Source organism: Strix aluco, chromosome 23 (assembly GCF_031877795.1).
Source record: "Strix aluco isolate bStrAlu1 chromosome 23, bStrAlu1.hap1, whole genome shotgun sequence".
Taxonomy (NCBI): Eukaryota; Metazoa; Chordata; class Aves; order Strigiformes; family Strigidae; genus Strix; species Strix aluco.
Genome location: NC_133953.1, coordinates 9,815,746 through 9,837,256, shown reverse-complemented (window position 1 = coordinate 9,837,256; position 21,511 = coordinate 9,815,746).

Genomic DNA, 21,511 nt, shown 5'->3' with positions numbered 1-21,511 from the left:
AGCCCCAGATTTGCTGTTGTCCTGGAGATCTTGCAGAGCACTGGGGAAAGGCAGGCAGAGAATTCCTTGCTAGCACCTTCTCTGTGCCTGGGAAGCAGAAGTGTTCACATTGCTTCGCAGAATCGCTTTTGTGCAGAAAGCACTAACACTTGTTCAGAAAGAAAGAAAGCACAGAGCCCCAGATTCTATGCTGTCCTGGAGAGCTTGCAGAGCACTGGGGAAAGGCAGGCAGAGAATTCCTTGCTAGCACCTTCTCTGTGCCTGGGAAGCAGAAGTGTTCACATCGCTTCGCAAGAATCGCTTTTGTGCATAAAACACTAACACTTGTTCAGAAGGAAAAAAAGCACAGAGCCCCAGATTTTATGTTGTCCTGGAGAGCTTGCAGAGCACTGGGGAAAGGCAGGCAGAGAATTCCCTGATAGCACCTTCTCTGTGCCTGTTCACATTGCTTCGCAGAATCGCTTTTGTGCAGAAAACAGTAACACTTGTTCAGAACGAAAGAAAGCACAGAGCCCCAGATTTGCTGTTGTCCTGGAGAGCTTGCAGAGCACTGGGGAAAGGCAGGCAGAGAATTCCTTCCTAGCACCTTCTCTGTGCCTGGGAAGCAGAAGTGTTCACATTGCTTCGCAGAATCGCCTTTGTGCAGAAAACACTAACACTTGTTCAGAAGGAAAGAAAGCACAGAGCCCCAGATTTTATGTTGTCCTGGAGAGCTTGCAGAGCACTGGGGAAAGGCAGGCAGAGAATTCCCTGATAGCACCTTCTCTGTGCCTGTTCACACTGCTTCGCAGAATCGCTTTTGTGCAGAAAACAGTAACAGTTGTTCAGAACGAAAGAAAGCACAGAGCCCCAGATTCTATGTTGTCCTGGAGAGCTTGCAGAGCACTGGGGAAAGGCAGGCAGAGAATTCCCTGCTAGCACCTTCTCTGTGCCTGGGAAGCAGAAGTGTTCACATTGCTTCGCAGAATCGCTTTTGTGCAGAAAGCACTAACACTTGTTCAGAACGAAAGAAAGCACAGAGCCCCAGATTCTATGTTGTCCTGGAGAGCTTGCAGAGCACTGGGGAAAGACAGGCAGAGAATTCCTTGCTAGCACCTTCTCTGTGCCTGGGAAGCAGAAGTGTTCACATCGCTTCGCAAGAATCGCTTTTGTGCATAAAACACTAACACTTGTTCAGAAGGAAAGAAAGCACAGAGCCCCAGATTTTATGTTGTCCTGGAGAGCTTGCAGAGCACTGGGGAAAGGCAGGCAGAGAATTCCCTGCTAGCACCTTCTCTGTGCCTGGGAAGCAGAAGTGTTCACATCGCTTCGCAAGAATCGCTTTTGTGCAGAAAACACTAACACTTGTTCAGAAGGAAAGAAAGCACAGAGCCCCAGATTCTATGTTGTCCTGGAGAGCTTGCAGAGCACTGGGGAAAGGCAGGCAGAGAATTCCCTGATAGCACCTTCTCTGTGCCTGTTCACATTGTTTCGCAGAATCGCTTTTGTGCAGAAAACAGTAACACTTGTTCAGAACGAAAGAAAGCACAGAGCCCCAGATTTTATGTTGTCCTGGAGAGCTTGCAGAGCACTGGGGAAAGGCAGGCAGAGAATTCCTTGCTAGCACCTTCTCTGTGCCTGGGAAGCAGAAGTGTTCACATTGCTTCGCAAGAATCGCTTTTGTGCAGAAAACAGTAACAGTTGTTCAGAACGAAAGAAAGCACAGAGCCCCAGATTCTATGTTGTCCTGGAGAGCTTGCAGAGCACTGGGGAAAGGCAGGCAGAGAATTCCTTGATAGCACCTTCTCTGTGCCTGGGAAGCAGAAGTGTTCACATTGCTTCGCAAGAATCGCTTTTGTGCAGAAAACAGTAACAGTTGTTCAGAACGAAAGAAAGCACAGAGCCCCAGATTCTATGTTGTCCTGGAGAGCTTGCAGAGCACTGGGGAAAGGCAGGCAGAGAATTCGTTCCTAGCATCTTCTCTGTGCCTGGGAAGCAGAAGTGTTCACATTGCTTCGCAGAATCGCTGTTGTGCAGAAAACACTAACACTTGTTCAGAAGGAAAGAAAGCACAGAGCCCCAGATTTTATGTTGTCCTGGAGAGCTTGCAGAGCACTGGGGAAAGGCAGGCAGAGAATTCACTGCTAGGACCTTCTCTGTGCCTGGGAAGCAGAAGTGTTCACATTGTTTCGCAGAATCGCTTTTGTGCAGAAAACAGTAACACTTGTTCAGAAGGAAAGAAAGCACAGAGCCCCAGATTTGCTGTTGTCCTGGAGAGCTTGCAGAGCACTGGGGAAAGGCAGGCAGAGAATTCCCTGCTAGCACCTTCTCTGTGCCTGGGAAGCAGAAGTGTTCACATTGCTTCGCAGAATCGCTTTTGTGCAGAAAACAGTAACACTTGTTCAGAAGGAAAGAAAGCACAGAGCCCCAGATTTTATGTTGTCCTGGAGAGCTTGCAGAGCACTGGGGAAAGGCAGGCAGAGAATTCCCTGATAGCACCTTCTCTGTGCCTGGGAAGCAGAAGTGTTCACATTGCTTCGCAGAATCGCTTTTGTGCAGAAAACACTAACACTTGTTCAGAACGAAAGAAAGCACAGAGCCCCAGATTTGCTGTTGTCCTGGAGAGCTTGCAGAGCACTGGGGAAAGGCAGGCAGAGAATTCCCTGCTAGCACCTTCTCTGTGCCTGGGAAGCAGAAGTGTTCACATTGCTTCGCAAGAATCGCTTTTGTGCAGAAAACAGTAACAGTTGTTCAGAACGAAAGAAAGCACAGAGCCCCAGATTCTATGTTGTCCTGGAGAGCTTGCAGAGCACTGGGGAAAGGCAGGCAGAGAATTCCCTGATAGCACCTTCTCTGTGCCTGTTGACATTGTTTCGCAGAATCGCTTTTGTGCAGAAACCAGTAACACTTGTTCAGAACGAAAGAAAGCACAGAGCCGCAGATTTTATGTTGTCCTGGAGAGCTTGCAGAGCACTGGGGAAAGGCAGGCAGAGAATTCCTTCCTAGCACCTTCTCTGTGCCTGGGAAGCAGAAGTGTTCACATTGCTTCGCAGAATCGCTTTTGTGCAGAAAACAGTAACAGTTGTTCAGAAGGAAAGAAAGCACAGAACCCCAGATTTTATGTTGACCTGGAGAGCTTGCAGAGCACTGGGGAAAGGCAGGCAGAGAATTCCCTGATAGCACCTTCTCTGTGCCTGTTCACATTGCTTCGCAGAATCGCTTTTGTGCAGAAAACAGTAACACTTGTTCAGAAGGAAAGAAAGCACAGAGCCCCAGATTTGCTGTTGTCCTGGAGATCTTGCAGAGCACTGGGGAAAGGCAGGCAGAGAATTCCTTGCTAGCACCTTCTCTGTGCCTGGGAAGCAGAAGTGTTCACATTGCTTCGCAGAATCGCTTTTGTGCAGAAAGCACTAACACTTGTTCAGAAAGAAAGAAAGCACAGAGCCCCAGATTCTATGTTGTCCTGGAGAGCTTGCAGAGCACTGGGGAAAGGCAGGCAGAGAATTCCTTGCTAGCACCTTCTCTGTGCCTGGGAAGCAGAAGTGTTCACATCGCTTCGCAAGAATCGCTTTTGTGCATAAAACACTAACACTTGTTCAGAAGGAAAAAAAGCACAGAGCCCCAGATTTTATGTTGTCCTGGAGAGCTTGCAGAGCACTGGGGAAAGGCAGGCAGAGAATTCCCTGATAGCACCTTCTCTGTGCCTGTTCACATTGCTTCGCAGAATCGCTTTTGTGCAGAAAACAGTAACACTTGTTCAGAACGAAAGAAAGCACAGAGCCCCAGATTTGCTGTTGTCCTGGAGAGCTTGCAGAGCACTGGGGAAAGGCAGGCAGAGAATTCCTTCCTAGCACCTTCTCTGTGCCTGGGAAGCAGAAGTGTTCACATTGCTTCGCAGAATCGCCTTTGTGCAGAAAACACTAACACTTGTTCAGAAGGAAAGAAAGCACAGAGCCCCAGATTTTATGTTGTCCTGGAGAGCTTGCAGAGCACTGGGGAAAGGCAGGCAGAGAATTCCCTGATAGCACCTTCTCTGTGCCTGTTCACACTGCTTCGCAGAATCGCTTTTGTGCAGAAAACAGTAACACTTGTTCAGAACGAAAGAAAGCACAGAGCCCCAGATTCTATGTTGTCCTGGAGAGCTTGCAGAGCACTGGGGAAAGGCAGGCAGAGAATTCCCTGCTAGCACCTTCTCTGTGCCTGGGAAGCAGAAGTGTTCACATTGCTTCGCAGAATCGCTTTTGTGCAGAAAGCACTAACACTTGTTCAGAACGAAAGAAAGCACAGAGCCCCAGATTCTATGTTGTCCTGGAGAGCTTGCAGAGCACTGGGGAAAGACAGGCAGAGAATTCCTTGCTAGCACCTTCTCTGTGCCTGGGAAGCAGAAGTGTTCACATCGCTTCGCAAGAATCGCTTTTGTGCATAAAACACTAACACTTGTTCAGAAGGAAAGAAAGCACAGAGCCCCAGATTTTATGTTGTCCTGGAGAGCTTGCAGAGCACTGGGGAAAGGCAGGCAGAGAATTCCCTGCTAGCACCTTCTCTGTGCCTGGGAAGCAGAAGTGTTCACATCGCTTCGCAAGAATCGCTTTTGTGCAGAAAACACTAACACTTGTTCAGAAGGAAAGAAAGCACAGAGCCCCAGATTCTATGTTGTCCTGGAGAGCTTGCAGAGCACTGGGGAAAGGCAGGCAGAGAATTCCCTGATAGCACCTTCTCTGTGCCTGTTCACATTGTTTCGCAGAATCGCTTTTGTGCAGAAAACAGTAACACTTGTTCAGAACGAAAGAAAGCACAGAGCCCCAGATTTTATGTTGTCCTGGAGAGCTTGCAGAGCACTGGGGAAAGGCAGGCAGAGAATTCCTTGCTAGCACCTTCTCTGTGCCTGGGAAGCAGAAGTGTTCACATTGCTTCGCAAGAATCGCTTTTGTGCAGAAAACAGTAACAGTTGTTCAGAACGAAAGAAAGCACAGAGCCCCAGATTCTATGTTGTCCTGGAGAGCTTGCAGAGCACTGGGGAAAGGCAGGCAGAGAATTCCTTGATAGCACCTTCTCTGTGCCTGGGAAGCAGAAGTGTTCACATTGCTTCGCAAGAATCGCTTTTGTGCAGAAAACAGTAACAGTTGTTCAGAACGAAAGAAAGCACAGAGCCCCAGATTCTATGTTGTCCTGGAGAGCTTGCAGAGCACTGGGGAAAGGCAGGCAGAGAATTCGTTCCTAGCATCTTCTCTGTGCCTGGGAAGCAGAAGTGTTCACATTGCTTCGCAGAATCGCTGTTGTGCAGAAAACACTAACACTTGTTCAGAAGGAAAGAAAGCACAGAGCCCCAGATTTTATGTTGTCCTGGAGAGCTTGCAGAGCACTGGGGAAAGGCAGGCAGAGAATTCACTGCTAGGACCTTCTCTGTGCCTGGGAAGCAGAAGTGTTCACATTGCTTCGCAGAATCGCTTTTGTGCAGAAAACACTAACACTTGTTCAGAACGAAAGAAAGCACAGAGCCCCAGATTTGCTGTTGTCCTGGAGAGCTTGCAGAGCACTGGGGAAAGGCAGGCAGAGAATTCCCTGCTAGCACCTTCTCTGTGCCTGGGAAGCAGAAGTGTTCACATTGCTTCGCAGAATCGCTTTTGTGCAGAAAACAGTAACACTTGTTCAGAAGGAAAGAAAGCACAGAGCCCCAGATTTTATGTTGTCCTGGAGAGCTTGCAGAGCACTGGGGAAAGGCAGGCAGAGAATTCCCTGATAGCACCTTCTCTGTGCCTGTTCACATTGCTTCGCAGAATCGCTTTTGTGCAGAAAACAGTAACACTTGTTCAGAAGGAAAGACAGCACAGAGCCCCAGATTTGCTGTTGTCCTGGAGATCTTGCAGAGCACTGGTGAAAGGCAGGCAGAGAATTCCTTGCTAGCACCTTCTCTGTGCCTGGGAAGCAGAAGTGTTCACATTGCTTCGCAGAATCGCTTTTGTGCAGAAAGCACTAACACTTGTTCAGAACGAAAGAAAGCACAGAGCCCCAGATTCTATGTTGTCCTGGAGAGCTTGCAGAGCACTGGGGAAAGGCAGGCAGATAATTCCTTGCTAGCACCTTCTCTGTGCCTGGGAAGCAGAAGTGTTCACATCGCTTCGCAAGAATCGCTTTTGTGCATAAAACACTAACACTTGTTCAGAAGGAAAGAAAGCACAGAGCCCCAGACTTTATGTTGTCCTGGAGAGCTTGCAGAGCACTGGGGAAAGGCAGGCAGAGAATTCGTTCCTAGCATCTTCTCTGTGCCTGGGAAGCAGAAGTGTTCACATTGCTTCGCAGAATCGCTTTTGTGCAGAAAACACTAACACTTGTTCAGAAGGAAAGAAAGCACAGAGCCCCAGATTTTATGTTGTCCTGGAGAGCTTGCAGAGCACTGGGGAAAGGCAGGCAGAGAATTCCCTGATAGCACCTTCTCTGTGCCTGGGAAGCAGAAGTGTTCACATTGCTTCGCAGAATCGCTTTTGTGCAGAAAACACTAACACTTGTTCAGAACGAAAGAAAGCACAGAGCCCCAGATTTGCTGTTGTCCTGGAGAGCTTGCAGAGCACTGGGGAAAGGCAGGCAGAGAATTCCCTGCTAGCACCTTCTCTGTGCCTGGGAAGCAGAAGTGTTCACATTGCTTCGCAAGAATCGCTTTTGTGCAGAAAACAGTAACAGTTGTTCAGAACGAAAGAAAGCACAGAGCCCCAGATTCTATGTTGTCCTGGAGAGCTTGCAGAGCACTGGGGAAAGGCAGGCAGAGAATTCCCTGATAGCACCTTCTCTGTGCCTGTTGACATTGTTTCGCAGAATCGCTTTTGTGCAGAAACCAGTAACACTTGTTCAGAACGAAAGAAAGCACAGAGCCGCAGATTTTATGTTGTCCTGGAGAGCTTGCAGAGCACTGGGGAAAGGCAGGCAGAGAATTCCTTCCTAGCACCTTCTCTGTGCCTGGGAAGCAGAAGTGTTCACATTGCTTCGCAGAATCGCTTTTGTGCAGAAAACAGTAACACTTGTTCAGAAGGAAAGAAAGCACAGAACCCCAGATTTTATGTTGACCTGGAGAGCTTGCAGAGCACTGGGGAAAGGCAGGCAGAGAATTCCCTGATAGCACCTTCTCTGTGCCTGTTCACATTGCTTCGCAGAATCGCTTTTGTGCAGAAAACAGTAACACTTGTTCAGAAGGAAAGAAAGCACAGAGCCCCAGATTTGCTGTTGTCCTGGAGATCTTGCAGAGCACTGGGGAAAGGCAGGCAGAGAATTCCTTGCTAGCACCTTCTCTGTGCCTGGGAAGCAGAAGTGTTCACATTGCTTCGCAGAATCGCTTTTGTGCAGAAAGCACTAACACTTGTTCAGAAAGAAAGAAAGCACAGAGCCCCAGATTCTATGTTGTCCTGGAGAGCTTGCAGAGCACTGGGGAAAGGCAGGCAGAGAATTCCTTGCTAGCACCTTCTCTGTGCCTGGGAAGCAGAAGTGTTCACATCGCTTCGCAAGAATCGCTTTTGTGCATAAAACACTAACACTTGTTCAGAAGGAAAGAAAGCACAGAGCCCCAGATTTTATGTTGTCCTGGAGAGCTTGCAGAGCACTGGGGAAAGGCAGGCAGAGAATTCCCTGATAGCACCTTCTTTGTGCCTGTTGACATTGTTTCGCAGAATCGCTTTTGTGCAGAAAACAGTAACACTTGTTCAGAACGAAAGAAAGCACAGAGCCCCAGATTTGCTGTTGTCCTGGAGAGCTTGCAGAGCACTGGGGAAAGGCAGGCAGAGAATTCCTTCCTAGCACCTTCTCTGTGCCTGGGAAGCAGAAGTGTTCACATTGCTTCGCAGAATCGCTTTTGTGCAGAAAACAGTAACACTTGTTCAGAAGGAAAGAAAGCACAGAGCCCCAGATTTTATGTTGTCCTGGAGAGCTTGCAGAGCACTGGGGAAAGGCAGGCAGAGAATTCCCTGATAGCACCTTCTCTGTGCCTGTTCACATTGCTTCGCAGAATCGCTTTTGTGCAGAAAACAGTAACACTTGTTCAGAAGGAAAGAAAGCACAGAGCCCCAGATTCTATGTTGTCCTGGAGAGCTTGCAGAGCACTGGGGAAAGGCAGGCAGAGAATTCCTTGCTAGCACCTTCTCTGTGCATGGGAAGCAGAAGTGTTCACATTGCTTCGCAGAATCGCTTTTGTGCAGAAAGCACTAACACTTGTTCAGAACGAAAGAAAGCACAGAGCCCCAGATTCTATGTTGTCCTGGAGAGCTTGCAGAGCACTGGGGAAAGGCAGGCAGAGAATTCCTTGCTAGCACCTTCTCTGTGCCTGGGAAGCAGTAGTGTTCACATTGCTTCGCAAGAATCGCTTTTGTGCAGAAAACAGTAACAGTTGTTCAGAACGAAAGAAAGCACAGAGCCCCAGATTCTATGTTGTCCTGGAGAGCTTGCAGAGCACTGGGGAAAGGCAGGCAGAGAATTCCCTGATAGCACCTTCTCTGTGCCTGTTGACATTGTTTCGCAGAATCGCTTTTGTGCAGAAAACAGTAACACTTGTTCAGAAGGAAAGAAAGCACAGAGCCCCAGATTTTATGTTGTCCTGGAGAGCTTGCAGAGCACTGGGGAAAGGCAGGCAGAGAATTCCTTCCTAGCACCTTCTCTGTGCCTGGGAAGCAGAAGTGTTCACATTGCTTCGCAGAATCGCTTTTGTGCAGAAAACAGTAAAACTTGTTCAGAAGGAAAGAAAGCACAGAGCCCCAGATTTTATGTTGCCCTGGAGAGCTTGCAGAGCACTGGGGAAAGGCAGGCAGAGAATTCCCTGATAGCACCTTCTCTGTGCCTGTTCACATTGCTTCGCAGAATCGCTTTTGTGCAGAAAACAGTAACACTTGTTCAGAAGGAAAGACAGCACAGAGCCCCAGATTTGCTGTTGTCCTGGAGAGCTTGCAGAGCACTGGGGAAAGGCAGGCAGAGAATTCCTTCCTAGCACCTTCTCTGTGCCTGGGAAGCAGAAGTGTTCACATTGCTTCGCAGAATCGCTTTTGTGCAGAAAACAGTAACACTTGTTCAGAAGGAAAGAAAGCACAGAGCCCCAGACTTTATGTTGTCCTGGAGAGCTTGCAGAGCACTGGGGAAAGGCAGGCAGAGAATTCGTTCCTAGCATCTTCTCTGTGCCTGGGAAGCAGAAGTGTTCACATTGCTTCGCAGAATCGCTTTTGTGCAGAAAACACTAACACTTGTTCAGAAGGAAAGAAAGCACAGAGCCCCAGATTTTATGTTGTCCTGGAGAGCTTGCAGAGCACTGGGGAAAGGCAGGCAGAGAATTCCCTGATAGCACCTTCTCTGTGCCTGGGAAGCAGAAGTGTTCACATTGCTTCGCAGAATCGCTTTTGTGCAGAAAACACTAACACTTGTTCAGAACGAAAGAAAGCACAGAGCCCCAGATTTGCTGTTGTCCTGGAGAGCTTGCAGAGCACTGGGGAAAGGCAGGCAGAGAATTCCCTGCTAGCACCTTCTCTGTGCCTGGGAAGCAGAAGTGTTCACATTGCTTCGCAAGAATCGCTTTTGTGCAGAAAACAGTAACAGTTGTTCAGAACGAAAGAAAGCACAGAGCCCCAGATTCTATGTTGTCCTGGAGAGCTTGCAGAGCACTGGGGAAAGGCAGGCAGAGAATTCCCTGATAGCACCTTCTCTGTGCCTGTTGACATTGTTTCGCAGAATCGCTTTTGTGCAGAAACCAGTAACACTTGTTCAGAACGAAAGAAAGCACAGAGCCGCAGATTTTATGTTGTCCTGGAGAGCTTGCAGAGCACTGGGGAAAGGCAGGCAGAGAATTCCTTCCTAGCACCTTCTCTGTGCCTGGGAAGCAGAAGTGTTCACATTGCTTCGCAGAATCGCTTTTGTGCAGAAAACAGTAACACTTGTTCAGAAGGAAAGAAAGCACAGAACCCCAGATTTTATGTTGACCTGGAGAGCTTGCAGAGCACTGGGGAAAGGCAGGCAGAGAATTCCCTGATAGCACCTTCTCTGTGCCTGTTCACATTGCTTCGCAGAATCGCTTTTGTGCAGAAAACAGTAACACTTGTTCAGAAGGAAAGAAAGCACAGAGCCCCAGATTTGCTGTTGTCCTGGAGATCTTGCAGAGCACTGGGGAAAGGCAGGCAGAGAATTCCTTGCTAGCACCTTCTCTGTGCCTGGGAAGCAGAAGTGTTCACATTGCTTCGCAGAATCGCTTTTGTGCAGAAAGCACTAACACTTGTTCAGAAAGAAAGAAAGCACAGAGCCCCAGATTCTATGCTGTCCTGGAGAGCTTGCAGAGCACTGGGGAAAGGCAGGCAGAGAATTCCTTGCTAGCACCTTCTCTGTGCCTGGGAAGCAGAAGTGTTCACATCGCTTCGCAAGAATCGCTTTTGTGCATAAAACACTAACACTTGTTCAGAAGGAAAAAAAGCACAGAGCCCCAGATTTTATGTTGTCCTGGAGAGCTTGCAGAGCACTGGGGAAAGGCAGGCAGAGAATTCCCTGATAGCACCTTCTCTGTGCCTGTTCACATTGCTTCGCAGAATCGCTTTTGTGCAGAAAACAGTAACACTTGTTCAGAACGAAAGAAAGCACAGAGCCCCAGATTTGCTGTTGTCCTGGAGAGCTTGCAGAGCACTGGGGAAAGGCAGGCAGAGAATTCCTTCCTAGCACCTTCTCTGTGCCTGGGAAGCAGAAGTGTTCACATTGCTTCGCAGAATCGCCTTTGTGCAGAAAACACTAACACTTGTTCAGAAGGAAAGAAAGCACAGAGCCCCAGATTTTATGTTGTCCTGGAGAGCTTGCAGAGCACTGGGGAAAGGCAGGCAGAGAATTCCCTGATAGCACCTTCTCTGTGCCTGTTCACACTGCTTCGCAGAATCGCTTTTGTGCAGAAAACAGTAACAGTTGTTCAGAACGAAAGAAAGCACAGAGCCCCAGATTCTATGTTGTCCTGGAGAGCTTGCAGAGCACTGGGGAAAGGCAGGCAGAGAATTCCCTGCTAGCACCTTCTCTGTGCCTGGGAAGCAGAAGTGTTCACATTGCTTCGCAGAATCGCTTTTGTGCAGAAAGCACTAACACTTGTTCAGAACGAAAGAAAGCACAGAGCCCCAGATTCTATGTTGTCCTGGAGAGCTTGCAGAGCACTGGGGAAAGACAGGCAGAGAATTCCTTGCTAGCACCTTCTCTGTGCCTGGGAAGCAGAAGTGTTCACATCGCTTCGCAAGAATCGCTTTTGTGCATAAAACACTAACACTTGTTCAGAAGGAAAGAAAGCACAGAGCCCCAGATTTTATGTTGTCCTGGAGAGCTTGCAGAGCACTGGGGAAAGGCAGGCAGAGAATTCCCTGCTAGCACCTTCTCTGTGCCTGGGAAGCAGAAGTGTTCACATCGCTTCGCAAGAATCGCTTTTGTGCAGAAAACACTAACACTTGTTCAGAAGGAAAGAAAGCACAGAGCCCCAGATTCTATGTTGTCCTGGAGAGCTTGCAGAGCACTGGGGAAAGGCAGGCAGAGAATTCCCTGATAGCACCTTCTCTGTGCCTGTTCACATTGTTTCGCAGAATCGCTTTTGTGCAGAAAACAGTAACACTTGTTCAGAACGAAAGAAAGCACAGAGCCCCAGATTTTATGTTGTCCTGGAGAGCTTGCAGAGCACTGGGGAAAGGCAGGCAGAGAATTCCTTGCTAGCACCTTCTCTGTGCCTGGGAAGCAGAAGTGTTCACATTGCTTCGCAAGAATCGCTTTTGTGCAGAAAACAGTAACAGTTGTTCAGAACGAAAGAAAGCACAGAGCCCCAGATTCTATGTTGTCCTGGAGAGCTTGCAGAGCACTGGGGAAAGGCAGGCAGAGAATTCCTTGATAGCACCTTCTCTGTGCCTGGGAAGCAGAAGTGTTCACATTGCTTCGCAAGAATCGCTTTTGTGCAGAAAACAGTAACAGTTGTTCAGAACGAAAGAAAGCACAGAGCCCCAGATTCTATGTTGTCCTGGAGAGCTTGCAGAGCACTGGGGAAAGGCAGGCAGAGAATTCGTTCCTAGCATCTTCTCTGTGCCTGGGAAGCAGAAGTGTTCACATTGCTTCGCAGAATCGCTGTTGTGCAGAAAACACTAACACTTGTTCAGAAGGAAAGAAAGCACAGAGCCCCAGATTTTATGTTGTCCTGGAGAGCTTGCAGAGCACTGGGGAAAGGCAGGCAGAGAATTCACTGCTAGGACCTTCTCTGTGCCTGGGAAGCAGAAGTGTTCACATTGTTTCGCAGAATCGCTTTTGTGCAGAAAACAGTAACACTTGTTCAGAAGGAAAGAAAGCACAGAGCCCCAGATTTGCTGTTGTCCTGGAGAGCTTGCAGAGCACTGGGGAAAGGCAGGCAGAGAATTCCCTGCTAGCACCTTCTCTGTGCCTGGGAAGCAGAAGTGTTCACATTGCTTCGCAGAATCGCTTTTGTGCAGAAAACAGTAACACTTGTTCAGAAGGAAAGAAAGCACAGAGCCCCAGATTTTATGTTGTCCTGGAGAGCTTGCAGAGCACTGGGGAAAGGCAGGCAGAGAATTCCCTGATAGCACCTTCTCTGTGCCTGGGAAGCAGAAGTGTTCACATTGCTTCGCAGAATCGCTTTTGTGCAGAAAACACTAACACTTGTTCAGAACGAAAGAAAGCACAGAGCCCCAGATTTGCTGTTGTCCTGGAGAGCTTGCAGAGCACTGGGGAAAGGCAGGCAGAGAATTCCCTGCTAGCACCTTCTCTGTGCCTGGGAAGCAGAAGTGTTCACATTGCTTCGCAAGAATCGCTTTTGTGCAGAAAACAGTAACAGTTGTTCAGAACGAAAGAAAGCACAGAGCCCCAGATTCTATGTTGTCCTGGAGAGCTTGCAGAGCACTGGGGAAAGGCAGGCAGAGAATTCCCTGATAGCACCTTCTCTGTGCCTGTTGACATTGTTTCGCAGAATCGCTTTTGTGCAGAAACCAGTAACACTTGTTCAGAACGAAAGAAAGCACAGAGCCGCAGATTTTATGTTGTCCTGGAGAGCTTGCAGAGCACTGGGGAAAGGCAGGCAGAGAATTCCTTCCTAGCACCTTCTCTGTGCCTGGGAAGCAGAAGTGTTCACATTGCTTCGCAGAATCGCTTTTGTGCAGAAAACAGTAACAGTTGTTCAGAAGGAAAGAAAGCACAGAACCCCAGATTTTATGTTGACCTGGAGAGCTTGCAGAGCACTGGGGAAAGGCAGGCAGAGAATTCCCTGATAGCACCTTCTCTGTGCCTGTTCACATTGCTTCGCAGAATCGCTTTTGTGCAGAAAACAGTAACACTTGTTCAGAAGGAAAGAAAGCACAGAGCCCCAGATTTGCTGTTGTCCTGGAGATCTTGCAGAGCACTGGGGAAAGGCAGGCAGAGAATTCCTTGCTAGCACCTTCTCTGTGCCTGGGAAGCAGAAGTGTTCACATTGCTTCGCAGAATCGCTTTTGTGCAGAAAGCACTAACACTTGTTCAGAAAGAAAGAAAGCACAGAGCCCCAGATTCTATGTTGTCCTGGAGAGCTTGCAGAGCACTGGGGAAAGGCAGGCAGAGAATTCCTTGCTAGCACCTTCTCTGTGCCTGGGAAGCAGAAGTGTTCACATCGCTTCGCAAGAATCGCTTTTGTGCATAAAACACTAACACTTGTTCAGAAGGAAAGAAAGCACAGAGCCCCAGATTTTATGTTGTCCTGGAGAGCTTGCAGAGCACTGGGGAAAGGCAGGCAGAGAATTCCCTGATAGCACCTTCTCTGTGCCTGTTCACATTGCTTCGCAGAATCGCTTTTGTGCAGAAAATAGTAACACTTGTTCAGAACGAAAGAAAGCACAGAGCCCCAGATTTGCTGTTGTCCTGGAGAGCTTGCAGAGCACTGGGGAAAGGCAGGCAGAGAATTCCTTCCTAGCACCTTCTCTGTGCCTGGGAAGCAGAAGTGTTCACATTGCTTCGCAGAATCGCCTTTGTGCAGAAAACACTAACACTTGTTCAGAAGGAAAGAAAGCACAGAGCCCCAGATTTTATGTTGTCCTGGAGAGCTTGCAGAGCACTGGGGAAAGGCAGGCAGAGAATTCCCTGATAGCACCTTCTCTGTGCCTGTTCACACTGCTTCGCAGAATCGCTTTTGTGCAGAAAACAGTAACACTTGTTCAGAACGAAAGAAAGCACAGAGCCCCAGATTCTATGTTGTCCTGGAGAGCTTGCAGAGCACTGGGGAAAGGCAGGCAGAGAATTCCCTGCTAGCACCTTCTCTGTGCCTGGGAAGCAGAAGTGTTCACATTGCTTCGCAGAATCGCTTTTGTGCAGAAAGCACTAACACTTGTTCAGAACGAAAGAAAGCACAGAGCCCCAGATTCTATGTTGTCCTGGAGAGCTTGCAGAGCACTGGGGAAAGGCAGGCAGAGAATTCCCTGCTAGCACCTTCTCTGTGCCTGGGAAGCAGAAGTGTTCACATCGCTTCGCAAGAATCGCTTTTGTGCAGAAAACACTAACACTTGTTCAGAAGGAAAGAAAGCACAGAGCCCCAGATTCTATGTTGTCCTGGAGAGCTTGCAGAGCACTGGGGAAAGGCAGGCAGAGAATTCCCTGATAGCACCTTCTCTGTGCCTGTTCACATTGTTTCGCAGAATCGCTTTTGTGCAGAAAACAGTAACACTTGTTCAGAACGAAAGAAAGCACAGAGCCCCAGATTTTATGTTGTCCTGGAGAGCTTGCAGAGCACTGGGGAAAGGCAGGCAGAGAATTCCTTGCTAGCACCTTCTCTGTGCCTGGGAAGCAGAAGTGTTCACATTGCTTCGCAAGAATCGCTTTTGTGCAGAAAACAGTAACAGTTGTTCAGAACGAAAGAAAGCACAGAGCCCCAGATTCTATGTTGTCCTGGAGAGCTTGCAGAGCACTGGGGAAAGGCAGGCAGAGAATTCCTTGATAGCACCTTCTCTGTGCCTGGGAAGCAGAAGTGTTCACATTGCTTCGCAAGAATCGCTTTTGTGCAGAAAACAGTAACAGTTGTTCAGAACGAAAGAAAGCACAGAGCCCCAGATTCTATGTTGTCCTGGAGAGCTTGCAGAGCACTGGGGAAAGGCAGGCAGAGAATTCGTTCCTAGCATCTTCTCTGTGCCTGGGAAGCAGAAGTGTTCACATTGCTTCGCAGAATCGCTGTTGTGCAGAAAACACTAACACTTGTTCAGAAGGAAAGAAAGCACAGAGCCCCAGATTTTATGTTGTCCTGGAGAGCTTGCAGAGCACTGGGGAAAGGCAGGCAGAGAATTCACTGCTAGGACCTTCTCTGTGCCTGGGAAGCAGAAGTGTTCACATTGCTTCGCAGAATCGCTTTTGTGCAGAAAACACTAACACTTGTTCAGAACGAAAGAAAGCACAGAGCCCCAGATTTGCTGTTGTCCTGGAGAGCTTGCAGAGCACTGGGGAAAGGCAGGCAGAGAATTCCCTGCTAGCACCTTCTCTGTGCCTGGGAAGCAGAAGTGTTCACATTGCTTCGCAGAATCGCTTTTGTGCAGAAAACAGTAACACTTGTTCAGAAGGAAAGAAAGCACAGAGCCCCAGATTTTATGTTGTCCTGGAGAGCTTGCAGAGCACTGGGGAAAGGCAGGCAGAGAATTCCCTGATAGCACCTTCTCTGTGCCTGTTCACATTGCTTCGCAGAATCGCTTTTGTGCAGAAAACAGTAACACTTGTTCAGAAGGAAAGACAGCACAGAGCCCCAGATTTGCTGTTGTCCTGGAGATCTTGCAGAGCACTGGTGAAAGGCAGGCAGAGAATTCCTTGCTAGCACCTTCTCTGTGCCTGGGAAGCAGAAGTGTTCACATTGCTTCGCAGAATCGCTTTTGTGCAGAAAGCACTAACACTTGTTCAGAACGAAAGAAAGCACAGAGCCCCAGATTCTATGTTGTCCTGGAGAGCTTGCAGAGCACTGGGGAAAGGCAGGCAGATAATTCCTTGCTAGCACCTTCTCTGTGCCTGGGAAGCAGAAGTGTTCACATCGCTTCGCAAGAATCGCTTTTGTGCATAAAACACTAACACTTGTTCAGAAGGAAAGAAAGCACAGAGCCCCAGACTTTATGTTGTCCTGGAGAGCTTGCAGAGCACTGGGGAAAGGCAGGCAGAGAATTCGTTCCTAGCATCTTCTCTGTGCCTGGGAAGCAGAAGTGTTCACATTGCTTCGCAGAATCGCTTTTGTGCAGAAAACACTAACACTTGTTCAGAAGGAAAGAAAGCACAGAGCCCCAGATTTTATGTTGTCCTGGAGAGCTTGCAGAGCACTGGGGAAAGGCAGGCAGAGAATTCCCTGATAGCACCTTCTCTGTGCCTGGGAAGCAGAAGTGTTCACATTGCTTCGCAGAATCGCTTTTGTGCAGAAAACACTAACACTTGTTCAGAACGAAAGAAAGCACAGAGCCCCAGATTTGCTGTTGTCCTGGAGAGCTTGCAGAGCACTGGGGAAAGGCAGGCAGAGAATTCCCTGCTAGCACCTTCTCTGTGCCTGGGAAGCAGAAGTGTTCACATTGCTTCGCAAGAATCGCTTTTGTGCAGAAAACAGTAACAGTTGTTCAGAACGAAAGAAAGCACAGAGCCCCAGATTCTATGTTGTCCTGGAGAGCTTGCAGAGCACTGGGGAAAGGCAGGCAGAGAATTCCCTGATAGCACCTTCTCTGTGCCTGTTGACATTGTTTCGCAGAATCGCTTTTGTGCAGAAACCAGTAACACTTGTTCAGAACGAAAGAAAGCACAGAGCCGCAGATTTTATGTTGTCCTGGAGAGCTTGCAGAGCACTGGGGAAAGGCAGGCAGAGAATTCCTTCCTAGCACCTTCTCTGTGCCTGGGAAGCAGAAGTGTTCACATTGCTTCGCAGAATCGCTTTTGTGCAGAAAACAGTAACACTTGTTCAGAAGGAAAGAAAGCACAGAACCCCAGATTTTATGTTGACCTGGAGAGCTTGCAGAGCACTGGGGAAAGGCAGGCAGAGAATTCCCTGATAGCACCTTCTCTGTGCCTGTTCACATTGCTTCGCAGAATCGCTTTTGTGCAGAAAACAGTAACACTTGTTCAGAAGGAAAGAAAGCACAGAGCCCCAGATTTGCTGTTGTCCTGGAGATCTTGCAGAGCACTGGGGAAAGGCAGGCAGAGAATTCCTTGCTAGCACCTTCTCTGTGCCTGGGAAGCAGAAGTGTTCACATTGCTTCGCAGAATCGCTTTTGTGCAGAAAGCACTAACACTTGTTCAGAAAGAAAGAAAGCACAGAGCCCCAGATTCTATGTTGTCCTGGAGAGCTTGCAGAGCACTGGGGAAAGGCAGGCAGAGAATTCCTTGCTAGCACCTTCTCTGTGCCTGGGAAGCAGAAGTGTTCACATCGCTTCGCAAGAATCGCTTTTGTGCATAAAACACTAACACTTGTTCAGAAGGAAAAAAAGCACAGAGCCCCAGATTTTATGTTGTCCTGGAGAGCTTGCAGAGCACTGGGGAAAGGCAGGCAGAGAATTCCCTGATAGCACCTTCTCTGTGCCTGTTCACATTGCTTCGCAGAATCGCTTTTGTGCAGAAAACAGTAACACTTGTTCAGAACGAAAGAAAGCACAGAGCCCCAGATTTGCTGTTGTCCTGGAGAGCTTGCAGAGCACTGGGGAAAGGCAGGCAGAGAATTCCTTCCTAGCACCTTCTCTGTGCCTGGGAAGCAGAAGTGTTCACATTGCTTCGCAGAATCGCCTTTGTGCAGAAAACACTAACACTTGTTCAGAAGGAAAGAAAGCACAGAGCCCCAGATTTTATGTTGTCCTGGAGAGCTTGCAGAGCACTGGGGAAAGGCAGGCAGAGAATTCCCTGATAGCACCTTCTCTGTGCCTGTTCACACTGCTTCGCAGAATCGCTTTTGTGCAGAAAACAGTAACACTTGTTCAGAACGAAAGAAAGCACAGAGCCCCAGATTTTATGTTGTCCTGGAGAGCTTGCAGAGCACTGGGGAAAGGCAGGCAGAGAATTCCTTGATAGCACCTTCTCTGTGCCTGGGAAGCAGAAGTGTTCACATTGCTTCGCAAGAATCGCTTTTGTGCAGAAAACAGTAACAGTTGTTCAGAACGAAAGAAAGCACAGAGCCCCAGATTCTATGTTGTCCTGGAGAGCTTGCAGAGCACTGGGGAAAGGCAGGCAGAGAATTCGTTCCTAGCATCTTCTCTGTGCCTGGGAAGCAGAAGTGTTCACATTGCTTCGCAGAATCGCTGTTGTGCAGAAAACACTAACACTTGTTCAGAAGGAAAGAAAGCACAGAGCCCCAGATTTTATGTTGTCCTGGAGAGCTTGCAGAGCACTGGGGAAAGGCAGGCAGAGAATTCACTGCTAGGACCTTCTCTGTGCCTGGGAAGCAGAAGTGTTCACATTGCTTCGCAGAATCGCTTTTGTGCAGAAAACACTAACACTTGTTCAGAACGAAAGAAAGCACAGAGCCCCAGATTTGCTGTTGTCCTGGAGAGCTTGCAGAGCACTGGGGAAAGGCAGGCAGAGAATTCCCTGCTAGCACCTTCTCTGTGCCTGGGAAGCAGAAGTGTTCACATTGCTTCGCAAGAATCGCTTTTGTGCAGAAAACAGTAACAGTTGTTCAGAACGAAAGAAAGCACAGAGCCCCAGATTCTATGTTGTCCTGGAGAGCTTGCAGAGCACTGGGGAAAGGCAGGCAGAGAATTCCCTGATAGCACCTTCTCTGTGCCTGTTCACATTGTTTCGCAGAATCGCTTTTGTGCAGAAAACACTAACACTTGTTCAGAACGAAAGAAAGCACAGAGCCCCAGATTTGCTGTTGTCCTGGAGATCTTGCAGAGCACTGGGGAAAGGCAGGCAGAGAATTCCTTGCTAGCACCTTCTCTGTGCCTGGGAAGCAGAAGTGTTCACATTGCTTCGCAGAATCGCTTTTGTGCATAAAACACTAACACTTGTTCAGAAGGAAAGAAAGCACAGAGCCCCAGATTTTATGTTGTCCTGGAGAGCTTGCAGAGCACTGGGGAAAGGCAGGCAGAGAATTCCCTGATAGCACCTTCTCTGTGCCTGTTCACATTGCTTCGCAGAATCGCTTTTGTGCAGAAAACAGTAACACTTGTTCAGAAGGAAAGACAGCACAGAGCCCCAGATTTGCTGTTGTCCTGGACATCTTGCAGAGCACTGGGGAAAGGCAGGCAGAGAATTCCTTGCTAGCACCTTCTCTGTGCCTGGGAAGCAGAAGTGTTCACATTGCTTCGCAAGAATCGCTTTTGTGCAGAAAGCACTAACACTTGTTCAGAAAGAAAGAAAGCACAGAGCCCCAGATTCTATGTTGTCCTGGAGAGCTTGCAGAGCACTGGGGAAAGGCAGGCAGAGAATTCCTTGCTAGCACCTTCTCTGTGCCTGGGAAGCAGAAGTGTTCACATCGCTTCGCAAGAATCGCTTTTGTGCATAAAACACTAACACTTGTTCAGAAGGAAAGAAAGCACAGAGCCCCAGATTTTATGTTGTCCTGGAGAGCTTGCAGAGCACTGGGGAAAGGCAGGCAGAAAATTCCCTGATAGCACCTTCTCTGTGCCTGTTCACATTGCTTCGCAGAATCGCTTTTGTGCAGAAAACAGTAACACTTGTTCAGAACGAAAGAAAGCACAGAGCCCCAGATTTGCTGTTGTCCTGGAGAGCTTGCAGAGCACTGGGGAAAGGCAGGCAGAGAATTCCCTGATAGCACCTTCTCTGTGATTGGGAAGCAGAAGTGTTCACATTGCTTCGCAAGAATCGCTTTTGTGCAGAAAACAGTAACACTTGTTCAGAAGGAAAGAAAGCACAGAGCCCCAGATTCTATGTTGTCCTGGAGAGCTTGCAGAGCACTGGGGAAAGGCAGCAGAGAATTCCTTGCTAGCACCTTCTCTGTGCCTGTTGACATTGTTTCGCAGAATCGCTTTTGTGCAGAAAACAGTAACACTTGTTCAGAACGAAAGAAAGCACAGAGCCCCAGATTCTATGTTGTCCTGGAGAGCTTGCAGAGCACTGGGGAAAGGCAGGCAGAGAATTCCTTGCTAGCACCTTCTCTGTGCCTGGGAAGCAGAAGTGTTCACATTGCTTCGCAGAATCGCTTTTGTGCAGAAAACACTAACACTTGTTCAGAACGAAAGAAAGCACAGAGCCCCAGATTTTATGTTGCCCTGGAAAGCTTGCAGAGCACTGGGGAAAGGCAGGCAGAGAATTCCCTGCTAGCACCTTCTCTGTGCCTGGGAAGCAGAAGTGTTCACATTGCTTCGCAAGAATCGCTTTTGTGCAGAAAACAGTAACAGTTGTTCAGAACGAAAGAAAGCACAGAGCCCCAGATTCTATGTTGTCCTGGAGAGCTTGCAGAGCACTGGGGAAAGGCAGGCAGAGAATTCCCTGATAGCACCTTCTCTGTGCCTGTTCACATTGTTTCGCAGAATCGCTTTTGTGCAGAAAACAGTAACACTTGTTCAGAAGGAAAGAAAGCACAGAGCCCCAGATTTTATGTTGTCCTGGAGAGCTTGCAGAGCACTGGGGAAAGGCAGGCAGAGAATTCCTTCCTAGCATCTTCTCTGTGCCTGGGAAACAGAAGTGTTCACATTGCTTCGCAGAATCGCTTTTGTGCAGAAAACACTAACACTTGTTCAGAAGGAAAGAAAGCACAGAGCCCCAGATTTTATGTTGTCCTGGAGAGCTTGCAGAGCACTGGGGAAAGGCAGGCAGAGAATTCCCTGCTAGCACCTTCTCTGTGCCTGTTCAGATTGCTTCGCAGAATCGCTTTTGTGCAGAAAACAGTAACACTTGTTCAGAAGGAAAGAAAGCACAGAGCCCCAGATTCTATGTAGTCCTGGAGAGCTTGCAGAGCAGTGGGGAAAGGCAGGCAGAGAATTCCCTGCTAGCACCTTCTCTGTGCCTGGGAAGCAGAAGTGTTCACATTGCTTCGCAGAATCGCTTTTGTGCAGAAAACAGTAACACTTGTTCAGAACGAAAGAAAGCACAGAGCCCCAGATTTTATGTTGTCCTGGAGAGCTTGCAGAGCACTGGAGAAAGGCAGGCAGAGAATTCCCTGATAGCACCTTCTCTGTGCCTGTTCACATTGCTTCGCAGAATCGCTTTTGTGCAGAAAACAGTAACACTTGTTCAGAACGAAAGAAAGCACAGAGCCCCAGATTCTATGTTGTCCTGGAGAGCTTGCAGAGCACTGGGGAAAGGCAGGCAGAGAATTCCTTGCTAGCACCTTCTCTGTGCCTGGGAAGCAGAAGTGTTCACATTGCTTCGCAGAATCGCTTTTGTGCAGAAAACAGTAACACTTGTTCAGAAGGAAAGCAAGCACAGAGCCCCAGATTCTATGTTGTCCTGGAGAGCTTGCAGAGCACTGGGGAAAGGCAGGCAGAGAATTCGTTCCTAGCATCTTCTCTGTGCCTGGGAAGCAGAAGTGTTCACATTGCTTCGCAGAATCGCTGTTGTGCAGAAAACACTAACACTTGTTCAGAAGGAAAGAAAGCACAGAGCCCCAGATTTTATGTTGTCCTGGAGAGCTTGC